Source organism: Marmota monax, unplaced genomic scaffold, assembly GCF_021218885.2.
Source record: "Marmota monax isolate L192 unplaced genomic scaffold, Marmota_monax_Labrador192_F-V1.1 WCK01_AAM20220418_F8-fsc00034, whole genome shotgun sequence".
Lineage (NCBI taxonomy): Eukaryota > Metazoa > Chordata > Mammalia > Rodentia > Sciuridae > Marmota > Marmota monax.
The window spans coordinates 15,170,111-15,182,238 of record NW_026693934.1 but is presented as its reverse complement, the minus strand read 5'-3'; the positions used below and the strand labels follow the sequence as shown (position 1 = coordinate 15,182,238).

The following is a 12,128-nucleotide window of genomic DNA, read 5'->3' as shown; positions in this document are numbered from 1 at the left end:
AAACATAGAAAGCAACAAATGGTGCTTAACAACCAAACTAGTGCAATTGGATTCCTTTCACTTGTAACCAAAAAATTACAGATAATATTCCCCCAAAATGTCTTATTTTCTTCTTTCTTCCCTTGTAACATAATCATCAGGGTAAAACACTCAATAGAAAACATAAACTGGAAATTATTGTTTATGTTGCTGCGGTTACTAGTATCAATAAGATTTCAATATTTCATTAAAATTATTCTTAGAAAATAATCTGCATAACATTTGGTAATTTATCTCTTAATCTCTCGGTTTTTTACAAATGAAAATAATTTTGCATCTTCATTGATAAATGGAGTTTTCTTCTTTATTGTCACCCCAGATGGAACTTTCAGTTTATTATCAAGGAATGAGAGATTGACATATAAACACCTTCTTATAGAAAGAGAGGTAGAGAATTAATGGGTGAAAGTCATGCTTCTTTTCATACATACATCTGTCAACCTGCAATAAGATCACTGCTTTAAAAATGTAATGCATGCCTAAAATCTTAAATAGACATATACTCTGCAATGAAATGCTTGAGTTCTTCAACACACTGCTCACCTATTTCAGGCAAATTCTGTCTCACTGCAAACTGCATTAGGTTTTCTATGGCAGGATCTTTTTCAATCAGCATTTTCACCACCATCCCAAACATTTCACATTCTTGTCGGTTAACCTGTTCAATCTCTTTGATTTTTGATATTATTGTTTGAGACCAACTGGTAACTTGTCTTCAAATAATTCTTTGTCCTCTGTTGTATTTGACTCAGATGCTTATGGCTGGTCAATGAATAATGGTGGTATGGACCCTGCATCAAGCTCAAAAAATTTAGGCAAATTACTTTTATCTGAATTCTCAAGCTTTGCAGCAGCCTCAGCTAGTTCCTTTTCAGTTAGACAACTGGGTTTGTGTAACACCTTTCATGATGGAACTGCTGATTAACTTGAGGGTGAAGTGTCTCTTGATGTTTTCAAAGACTGTGCAGGTCTTTCTTTACTTCTTTCTGGCTTTCCTTCATGCTGCCATTTGTAGGAGGCACCAACACACAAGGGCTCTCTATGTTGAGATTGATGGGAAGAAGATGTTCTGCTTTGTTCTGGAGAGTGGCTTCTAGCACTGACACTAGAGCCAGATCTCCTATGTGGAGAGTCCTTTTGACCTACAGGGGCTTCTCTGAAGAAAGGAGCATCCCTTTTATGAAGAGATGGATCTCTCACATAATGAGTAGAAATTTTCTCTTCTGAAGGCATCTCTTATGTCCCTGTACTCAGACTGTCAGTTTGCATAATAATTATCTCTTATCCATCTACAACCAGATCCATCTCTTCTGTGCGGTGGACCATTTCTTCGATCATGAGAAAAATGGTGGCCTTCATCATAGTCTTGGTAACCAACATGACGGCAATATCTGCTGTAGCTTCCTTCACTAGGTCTGTCTAGCAGTGGTGACTTTTGGCACAATAGTAACTATGGTAGCCATAACTGGGGACTCTAGGAGGTACTTCTTATCTTGGAAGTCTTTCATAGTTATATCGTTCCTCAGACCACATTTTATCTTTTATTTAAGTCACTTTGTTCTAAAATCCATTGTGTCACTCCACCCTTAGTTGCAAGGGCAGAACTGTTGCATGACTCAAATGCAGCTGGAGACTCCAGGAGCCTCCTTGGAAACCACCCTCCAGCTCCCTCAGGCATAGCAGGCAGCTCATGTGTCTCATCACCTTTAGCAAAAGCAAAATACCTATTCTGCTTAGCTTCATTCTTTTTGAATATGCTATTGTTCTGGCAGTAGCTCATATATTAGTGATAAATGATAAGTGGGGGAGACTTTAAGAAATGTTTCTCCTTAAGGTATACAGCTTACACTGTCCACTGTGGGCTTGTTTCTTCTTTATTTCATTCTGGTTTCTGTATTTATTGTAAAATGTCTTCTGAAGGACAGTGGGTAGATAACTCTTTCCCAGACTTCTTTTTATATTTGTAAGCTAATGATCAGTCAAGGATGCTAAAGGAAAATAGAGAAACAAATAAAGAACTGGCCTCCAAAGTGACCTCTCTGAACCAAATAGATGTCCTGTGATAATAGACCATTAACTGTATTCATTTTCCAACTTAATGTTCCAAATCCTAGATATGACCCATCCACAATTTTAGGGGGATTAAAGTTCTGAAAAATAAAAGCCTTGATATTAACCTAAAAATAAAGTTTGCTAATTTTGTAGTCAACACAATTTTAATACATGTAACACACATTGCATAAAAATGATTATGGTCATATGTTGAAGCAAATTTTTATTCTTGAAAAAAACCTAGCTGGTCATGTTGTATGATAATTATAACATGCTGTTAAATTATTTTTGCTGGTATTTCTGGAGGATTTTTGCATTCATATACACCAGTGTTATTGACTTACAGTTTTCCTTTAGTGTCTCTGTCTGGTTTAGTTTTAGAGCAATGCTAGTCTCATATAGAAAGTTTGGAAAGATTCCATCCTCCTCAATAATTTAGAAGACTTTGAGGATTGGTGCTGATTCATTTTTAAGTGTTTGGAAGAGTTCACTAGTAAAGGTGTTAAAGTTTAGATCTCAAATGTCCCTTGAAATCCCATATATTAAAGGCTTGTTCTCAGGCTGTGGCTCTACTAAGAGGTAACCTTTAGGAGGTGGGACTCAGTTGGGAAGTTGGGTGGCTGGGAACATACCCTTAGAAAGGATGTTAGCATTGTATCTAAGTGTTTTATCTTTGCCTCCTGGTTGACATGAGGTGAAAGGTGAGCAGCTTCCTCTGCCACACACTTCCTACAATGATGTACTGAGCAACCATAGACACAAGTCAACATAGCAAAGTGATCGTGATCTTGGACTAAAACAAGAGTTAAAGTAAACCTTTTCTTCTTATTAGTTGATCATCTCAGATATTTTATCATGGTAATAGAAAGTTAACACAGAAGTTATATGAACTTGAAATTTTCTTTGTTGAGAAATTTTTGATTACTCATTTAATCTTCTTACTAGTTTTTGGTCTGTATTTGGGCTTACTACTTATTCATGATCCATGCTTGGTAGGTTGTATATTTTTAGGAATTTATCCACTTCTTCAAGATCATCTGATTTGGGTTCATTTATTCATAGTAGTCTTTATGAATGTTTTTTATGTCTTTAGCATCAATTTAAATGTCTCATAGTTAATCAAATTTATTATTTATTTAATTTTTAGTTTTGCTAGTTTTTTGTTTCCATTTTTCTTTTTTTCTAAAAAAATTATTTTGTTATTGTTGTTTTCTTATTCTTTATTGTAATTATTTCTGCTATGGTGTTTGGCATTCTTGTCCTTGTATTTATTTGGGCTTTATTTAATTTTATTTTTTAATTTCCTGAGGTAAAAAATTAGGGTTTTTTACATCTTTAATCTTCCTTTTTTTTTGAAGTAGGCTTTATATATGTACAATGACAGGAGTATGTCTTTTATATTTAGTAATCATATTAAATATAAATGGATTATAAACACCAATTGAAGAAAAATGATTCATAAAACTGGATTTAAGAGATCATGTTCTAACTCTATTTTTCTTATAAGAGATTAATTTTAAATTCAGACACTAATAGGTTTAAAATGAAAAAAGGGAATAATATAACATTCAAATAGTAGCCACAAAAATTATTATGGAAATACTAGCATCAGACAAAGCATATTATTGGTTTTTTAAAAAATAAGTATTTTATTGATAAAAGAGTGAATTTATCAAAAAGATAAAATAATTATATATTTATGTATGGCCTACTTTAGGTCACCAAGATACATAATGAAACATTAACATGATTGAAGGAAGAAAAATTATCCAATAATAGAGAATAATAAAGTAGCCAGAAAGAAATGATTTAAGAAAACAGAACACTTGTACAATACTAAAAATGAAGTAGACCTATTGAACTAAACAGCAGAACATAATTCCATATCCATTGTTCATGGAACACTTATTAGATTATTCATAAATATACACAATATAGATTATTCATAAATCAATTCTTGGACTATGGGTCTTGCTCATTGCAGCATGCAAAGATTTTCCCCAACCACAACAAAGTAAAGCTAGAAATTAATAACAATCAAAAGCAGAATATTTGCAAATATAATGAAATTCATATGCTTTTTTTAAAAAAATAACTAAAAACATGGACACAATATCTTTTTTTTGTTTATTTATTTTTACATTGTGAAAGGATTAAACTAAGTGCCATACATATGTGAGGCAAGTTCTCTGCCACTGAGCCACATCCCCAGCCCCAATCAGACATTTTTAAGTTGCCAGTGGGTAGAGAAAAAAATCAAAAATTATTTTGGGATCAAATTTAAGTAAAATTGCAATAGTCCAAAACAGTGATAACAATATTGAACTCAGGAGGCTGAGGAAGAAAGATCAAACGTTCAAATTCAGCCTTAGCAACTTATGGAGGCCCTCAGAAAGTTGGGAAGATCCTGTCTCAAAATAAAACTTAAAACATGACTGAGATGTGACTCAGAGGTTAAGTACCTCTATGTTAAATACCTGGTAAAAACAACAACATTGTGCCTATTAGAAGAAAAAGTAGGCCCCAATCTCCATCATGTCAGATTAGGCCCTAACTTCCTTAAAAAGACTCCTATACCACAAGAATTAAAATCAACAATTAGTAAATGGGATGGATTCAATCTAAAAAGCTTCTTAGCAAAAGAAACAATCAGTGAGGTAAACAGAGAGTCTACAGAATGGGAGCACATTTTTATCCATTCAAGTTGAGCACTAATATAGATATATAAAGAACTGAAAAAGCTAAGCACCAAAAAAACAAACAAACAAACAAATAACCCGATCAATAAATGGGCAAAGGAACAGAAGAGACACTTCTAAATCAACAAATATATGAAAAAATGTTCAATATCTCGAGCAATTATAGAAATTCAAATCAAAACAACTCTAAGATTTCATCTCATTCCAGTCAGAATGGCAGTTATCAAGAATATAGACAACAATAAGTGTTGGTAGGATGTGGGAAAAAAGTCACACTCATACATTGCTGGTGGGACTGCAAATTGGTGCAGCCAATATGGAAAGCAGTATGGAGCCAACCTAGATGCCTTCAGTTGATGAATGGATAAAGAAAATATGGTATATATACACAATGGAATATTATTCAGCATTAAAAGAGAATAAAATCAAGGAATTTGCAGGTAAATGCTAAGTAAAGTTAGTCAATCCCCCAAAAAACAAATGCCGATTATTTTCTATTTTATAAGCGTGCTTATTAATAATGGGATTTGGGCAGAGAACATGGGAAGATTAGACAAACTGTAAGAGCAAAGAGGAAGGAGGGGAAGGGAGGGGTCAGGGGGATAGTGGAATGAAATGGACATCATTACCCTAAGTACATGTATAAAGACACAAATGGTGTGACTCTACTTTGTGTACAACCAGAGATATAAAAATATGTGCTCTATATGTAAATATAAATTGTAATACATTCTGCTGTCATATATAAAAATTAGAATAAAAACTATTTTAAAAAATGGATAAAATAGGATATATATTTTAAAAAATGAAAAATAGAGAGATTGATAGTTCCCAATTTCAAGACTTCTTCTACGCTATTTGAACTAGTTATCAAATCTGTAGTATTGGCACCAGAACAGTCATATGGACTGATAAAATAGAACCAAAAAAAATTAAAAAAAACTATGGCCAAATCATTTTTATAATACTGAGAAGAAAAGTTCCCCATTTGATCAGGAAAAAAAGTTTATTTTTTAATGGTGCTAGAACAACTGGCTTTTCACATAAACAGAATAATTCTCTCCTGTTCCACGGGTCTATGTGTATGCATTTATGCCATACCATGCAGCTTTGTTTGTTTGTTTGTTTGTTTTCTTACTATAACTTTATGGTATAATTTGAAATCAGGTACCATGATGCTTCCAGCTTTGCTTTTTTAATCTTAAAGTGGCTTTGGATATTCTAGGTTCTTTGTCTTCCAAATGAATTTCAGGACTGTTTTTGCTAGTTCTGTGGAGCATGTCATTGTTATTTTGATGGGTATTGCATTGAATCTTCATATTGTTTCTGACACTATGGCCATTTTAACAATATTAATTCTGCCTACCATGAGCATGGAAGGTCTTTCCATATTCTGAGGTCTTCTTCAATTTCTTTCTTCAAAGTTCTACACTTTTCATGATAGAGGTTTTTCACCTCCTTGGTTCAAATTATTTCTAGGCTTTTTTTTAAAGAGGATATTGTGAATGAAATTATTTTTCTGATTTCTTTCTCAGCAGATTCTTGGTTGGTATAGGAGAAAACTATTGATATTTGCATGTTAATTTTGTAACCTGCTACATCTGTCCCTTGACAAATGTTCCAAAAGCGTATATTGAAGAACAGACAGTCTTTTTAACAAATGGTGCTAAGAAAACTGTTTACCCATATATACAAGAATGAAACTAGACTCTTGTCTCTCATCTTGCACAAAAGTCAACTGAAAATGGATCAAAAAAGTCAGAAGTTACATCAGAAACAATGCAACTGCTTGAAAGAAAACATAGGCTCAACACTGCAACATATAGGCACAGATAATGGCTTTCTCAATAGGCTCCCCAAAGCTCAGGAAATATTGCCAAGAGTTAAGAAGTGGGAGGATTCAAGATATGGTTTAAGGGAAGTCTGCATTCATGTTTGTTTTGTGGCTCAAGATTTGAGCAGCAGAAGCACTGCTTCTCAGTGAGGTGGGGGAAAGGGTGATTCCAGTAAAATTCAATATTGGACAGTTAGAGTGTCTTAGAGATTCAGAAATGTAGGCATATCAAACAAAGAAGAAAGAGTACATTAGAAATGAGCAGGTTGCTTCAACAACAGCTGTAGTAGTGTTGGTTCACCACGGAGGAAGTAGAATACAGAAAGAAACACAAATTTAACACAGAAAAAAATCTCTGACATCAGAAAAGCAGCCTGATTTTAGCTGATACAGAGGCTGCACTGTGCACTGGTGCTTGGAAAGTGTTCTCTGTTTTCTAATTGGCCCTGGAGAGCTGAGATGGGAGTCAGCTTGAGGTATCCACACTCCAGCTGATTTTATGGGAGCCAAGAGATCACTGCCATATCATCCTGGCAAACACATGCCATGTGGCCTAGAGTAGACCTAGCAGAACCTGAGTGAAAAAGACACAAAGACAATTGTACCCAGTGTGATTCAAGCCAGAAAAGCGAAAGGAAATCCAACTGCCTTCTTCTTAGAGTCTGGCATATCTCATGTAAAGTGGGTTGGAAAACTGAACAGGCAGCTGTGAACAACTCAAGGAATAATTCTGGGAAGGCTGTGTTCTTGGGCAGCAGGAAATGTATGGAAATGGGACCATCATGTTGAGTAAAAAAAAAAAAAAAAAACAAACCAGAAAGTCAAGGTTCCTATGATTTCTTTCAAATATAGAATCTATAGAGAAAAAAAAAAATAAATGTGGAGATGGTCTCATGAAAATCAAAGGGAGATCAGTAGAGGAAAGGGTCCAAGGGTTAGGAGGTGGAGAGGGAGGGGAAAGTACTGAGAAGTGGTATTGGCCAAATTATATTTTTATATTGTGTTAGGGTCCGTAAACAAGTCAAGATGGCACCTGGCATTTTGCAAGAGGGAGTGGTTTGTGAAGTAACACCAGCGAGCCATTAAGATGATAGAGATTCCTTAATGACTGACAGCTGTGTCTAGATTATGTCAATTAAGTTAAGCTGTGTGTAATCATTAAGACGATGATTCCTTATTGGTTGACTGCTATATCTAGTTTGTTAATTAAGTTAAGCTGTGTATTCAGTTATGTGTATATACCCCTCCTGTCCTACAATAAACAGCTTCCACTCCTGCTGTATCAATCTACACAAGTTGCTGGTTACCCCCCCCCCCCCGTTATTTTGCTGCAGCCGGACTGTGGCAATATTGTGTGCATGTATGAATACGTAACAACAAATCCATTCATATGTATGACTAGAATGCACCAATAAAATATGGAAAAAAAATAAAAGAAAAAGAGTAAACGCAGACCCCTGCTATGTAAATATTAATTCAAGCTGTATCAACATCTTACATTAAGGGCTAACATTAAAAATCTTAGAAGAAAAGAGAAGCAAATATTCATGACCTCAGATTTGACAATGGATAGAGTTGACATTAAATACATGAACAAGGATAAAATAGACTAATTAAAATTCGTAAAATATTAAAACTTTTCAATAAATAACTATCAAAAAGTGAAAATATAACCCCGAGAATAGGAGAAAATATTAAAAATTTGTATATTACTTTTGATAAGGGATTTTTGTTGTTGTTGTTGTTTCAGGAACTTAAACCCAGGGGTGCTCTATTACTGAGCTACATCCACAGCCCTTTCTATTTTTTATTTCAAAATAAGTTTTGCTAAGCTGCTTAGGGTCTCAGTTTTCCAGGCTGGCCCGAAACATATAATCCTCCTACCTCAGCCTCCTAAATCACTATGATTAAAGGCATGTATCACAGTATGTAGCTTTGTTTAAGGGTTGTCATATCCAGAATATATGATTAAATCTTATAATTTAACAATAAAAAGACAAACAGCTATAATATTTAAATAGGCAGAGTACTGAGTAGGCATTTATTTAAAGAACGAATGCAAATGGCTTAGTAACACAAAAACTTACATAGTTTTTTCATAGGAAATACAAAGGTCGAAATTAATAGGGCCATATACAAATATGGTTTTAATAAGGAAAATAGAAAATGTTTTTTATGAGAATTTAGAAGATCACTTGTATATTCCTGGTGAAAATAAAAGTAAAATGGAGCCACTGTGGAAAACATTTTGGTGGCTCCTCAGAGAGTTTATCATAGGATTCTTACATAGCCCAACATTTCCACTCCTAGTTATGACCCCAAGAGAAAGGAAAAGACACTCATACCAATACTTATACATAGGTATTTAAAACAGCATTGTTCATAATTGTCCCAAAGTGGAAACAACCTAAACAGCCATAAAAGGATGAATGAATAAATAGTTTAAGGAACATACATGCAGTGCCATTTATTCAGTCATTAGAAAGTACAAAGTAGTGATGCATGTTCAATGAACCTCAAAATGTTATGCTAAGTAAATGAAACCAGACACAAAGTTTTAAGATAAAAATATTGTGTGGATACATATCTTTGTTGTAATGATTATATTTAGATGATAAATGCAAAATAGGCAAATCCTATTACACATTACCCAAGCATAGTTGGAGGGGGGAATAGGTAGTTATTACTTACTGGGCAGGGGATGTTTTAAGAGGAAAGGAAAATACGGAGGGCTGATGATTGTAACAGATCGTGAATATAATAAATTATGAATATTACAGAACTATGTGATAATATCACTTAACTATACATAGTAACATAGGTAATTTTATACCCTGTGAATTTCACCTCACTACAAAAAATGGAAAATAACTAGGAAATGTGCATCTTCATTGTGGATTTTAAAGACATAAGTATGTATCATGAACATATCAATATATTAAAAATATATAACTCATAACTAATTGCTGTTTAAAGAAGGAAATTTTGGCTAACTTTTAAAACATCAGTATATTTCATAAGGTTAGTCAAAATAAAGAGAAAAAAAAATACTGCCAGCTCTTTCAACACATTCTGAAAACTTGATGCAGTTCAGCATTTATTCATGGAGAAAAAAAAACTCTCAGCCAATTAATATTAGAAAATCCTCAAAAAAATAAAGGGCATCTAGTAAAACTTCAACACTCAAATCATAACTAATGACAAAATTTTGCAATTTCTCTCTGATTAAAGAAATCTAAAAAAGAAGGATGTCTCCTCTTACCAGTTTTTACACTTTTATGGTAAGTTCTAGTCTATACAAATATATAAAAAATAACACAATAAAGACCAGTGTAAAATTTGTCCCCATTATTATTATTTTTGTATATAAAACATCCTAAATTATCTGGAAGTAAAGTAATGAATCAAATGAATGAAATTGGTAATCCACAGGATAAAAATTGATATACAAAATCAAAGATATTTATCTTTATTAGACATAAAGCAATTGAAAAATTAATATGAATAAGCATAACACTTGGAATAGAACCCATTATCAAAGAAAACTTTGGAACATTTTGACAAAATAGTGCAATCCTACAATACTGAGCATTGTACAACATCGCTAACACAATCAATGAGAAACTAAGTAAAAGGAAAGAAATAGCATGTTGGTGGATTAGATGACTAATATCTCTAAAATAATTCCAAGTGAATGCAAGTTAAAGCCAAGATGAGAAACCATGACACACCTATAAAAATAGATAAAAATTCTGCTTAGCATGGTGGTGCATGCCTGTAATCCTAGCATTTCAGGAGGGTCCAAATTTAGTGAGAGCTATCTCAATATAAAAAAAAATAGCATTGGCAATTTAGCAATACCCTGTATCAAAATAAAAATAAAAAAGGGGCTCAGGATGTAGTTTAGCAATAAAGCACCCATGGCTCCAATCACCAGTACCACAAAATAAATAAATAATAATAATAAAATAATAATAATAAAATAACAGAATAAATAAAATTCAAAATGTGTCAGCATAAAATGTTGATGAGGGTATAAAACAGTTGAAATTCTCATATATTACTTGTAGAGCTCTAAAATAGCACCACTACCATAGAAAATTATTTGCAAGGTTTTCTCAAAAATTAAAGAATTATCTGCCCTCAGACTTGTTGATTATGCTCAGGATTATAGTCATAGGAAATCACAAAAATACATCCACAAAACTCCCTGCATAAGAATGTTAATAACAACTTTATTGGAAATATTCAAAGTTGTTTGTTAATAACACAATGATCTCTATACTGGGTTAAATTTGAATAATGAACAATGAAATATTATTTCTAGAAAAATGAAAGCAGATGACTTATACATTCAAAATACAGAAGAACTTGAAAACATTATATTTAGTGAAAGAAGTCTGACCCCCAAAATACATAATGTTTAAGTGCATGAAGTTCTGAAACAAACAACATTGATCAATTATGACTTTTATCAGAATGGTAGTTATTTGAATAGCAGGTGCTTTGCTATGAAGATGAAAAAGGAACTTTTCTTGGGTTATAGAAATTTTCTGTTTTCAAGGGGATATGACTTGTCCACATTTGTCAAAATGATCAAATTCTAGGCAAAATTCTTTATGTTACTATCTGTAAAGCGTACTATAAAATACTTTCCTTTGTTAATTTTATTTACTTCTAAAATTTGTTCCAATTGTTATTATAATGCTTTGTTTTGACACCTCTGAATATTCTCCTCAGAGATAAAAGTGGAGATTGAGGGCAACAAGCTTGAGTTTCATCTAGGAGGATGATACTTGACTAATACATGAATCAAGCAAATTAAGGATGAATAGATTCAGATTAAAAGAATGTAAGATATATTAAACCACTTCAGACCAAAGTTTACATGATTACCCTTAACCAACCATGTCACACAGATTTCTAAAGAAAGGTTATGGATTTTGATTAACTGTTAATTTGTGTGTGTGTGTGTGTGTGTGTGAGAGAGAGAGAGAGAGAGAGAGAGAGAGAGAGAGAGAGAGAGAGAGAGAGATTCATAGTCAGAAGAATATGAGCATGTCTTCTATATTCTTCATCTCACTCAAGTTTTCTAACATCCACTTAGTCATTTAAATAAAAAACCTTGGAGTTCTTAAATTTTCTGTCTTCTTCATCTCTTACATCCAATCCCTAACTAGTTCTATTTTTTCCTTTAAAATATGCCTCTTTATTACTGTGACTATGTTCTTTGCTTAATATCTTGTCCCCCTTAACTTGGCTAAAGCCATACACAAATTCTGGCTTGACCTCATAGCTTGCACCCTTGTTCTTCTCAAGTTCATCCTTCACTGTCATAGTATTTGAAAAAAATTAATAACAATCTGATTATTCAAGCAATAATGCATAGGTTTAAGAGTGAAGGCTTTGATAATAAACAAAATTATGTCATTTTCAGGAAAATATATGTTAAGCAAAATGAACCAGACTCTGAAAGGTACAGGTCTTATGTTTTCAATCCCAGG

The 12,128-nt window shown here is 33.2% G+C and overlaps 1 pseudogene; it reads right to left on the bottom strand.

The window, feature by feature from the left end:
* Positions 1-526: 526 nt before the first annotated feature.
* LOC124106174 (periphilin-1-like) lies at positions 527-1,572 on the bottom strand (annotated as a pseudogene).
* Positions 1,573-12,128: the final 10,556 nt, after the last annotated feature.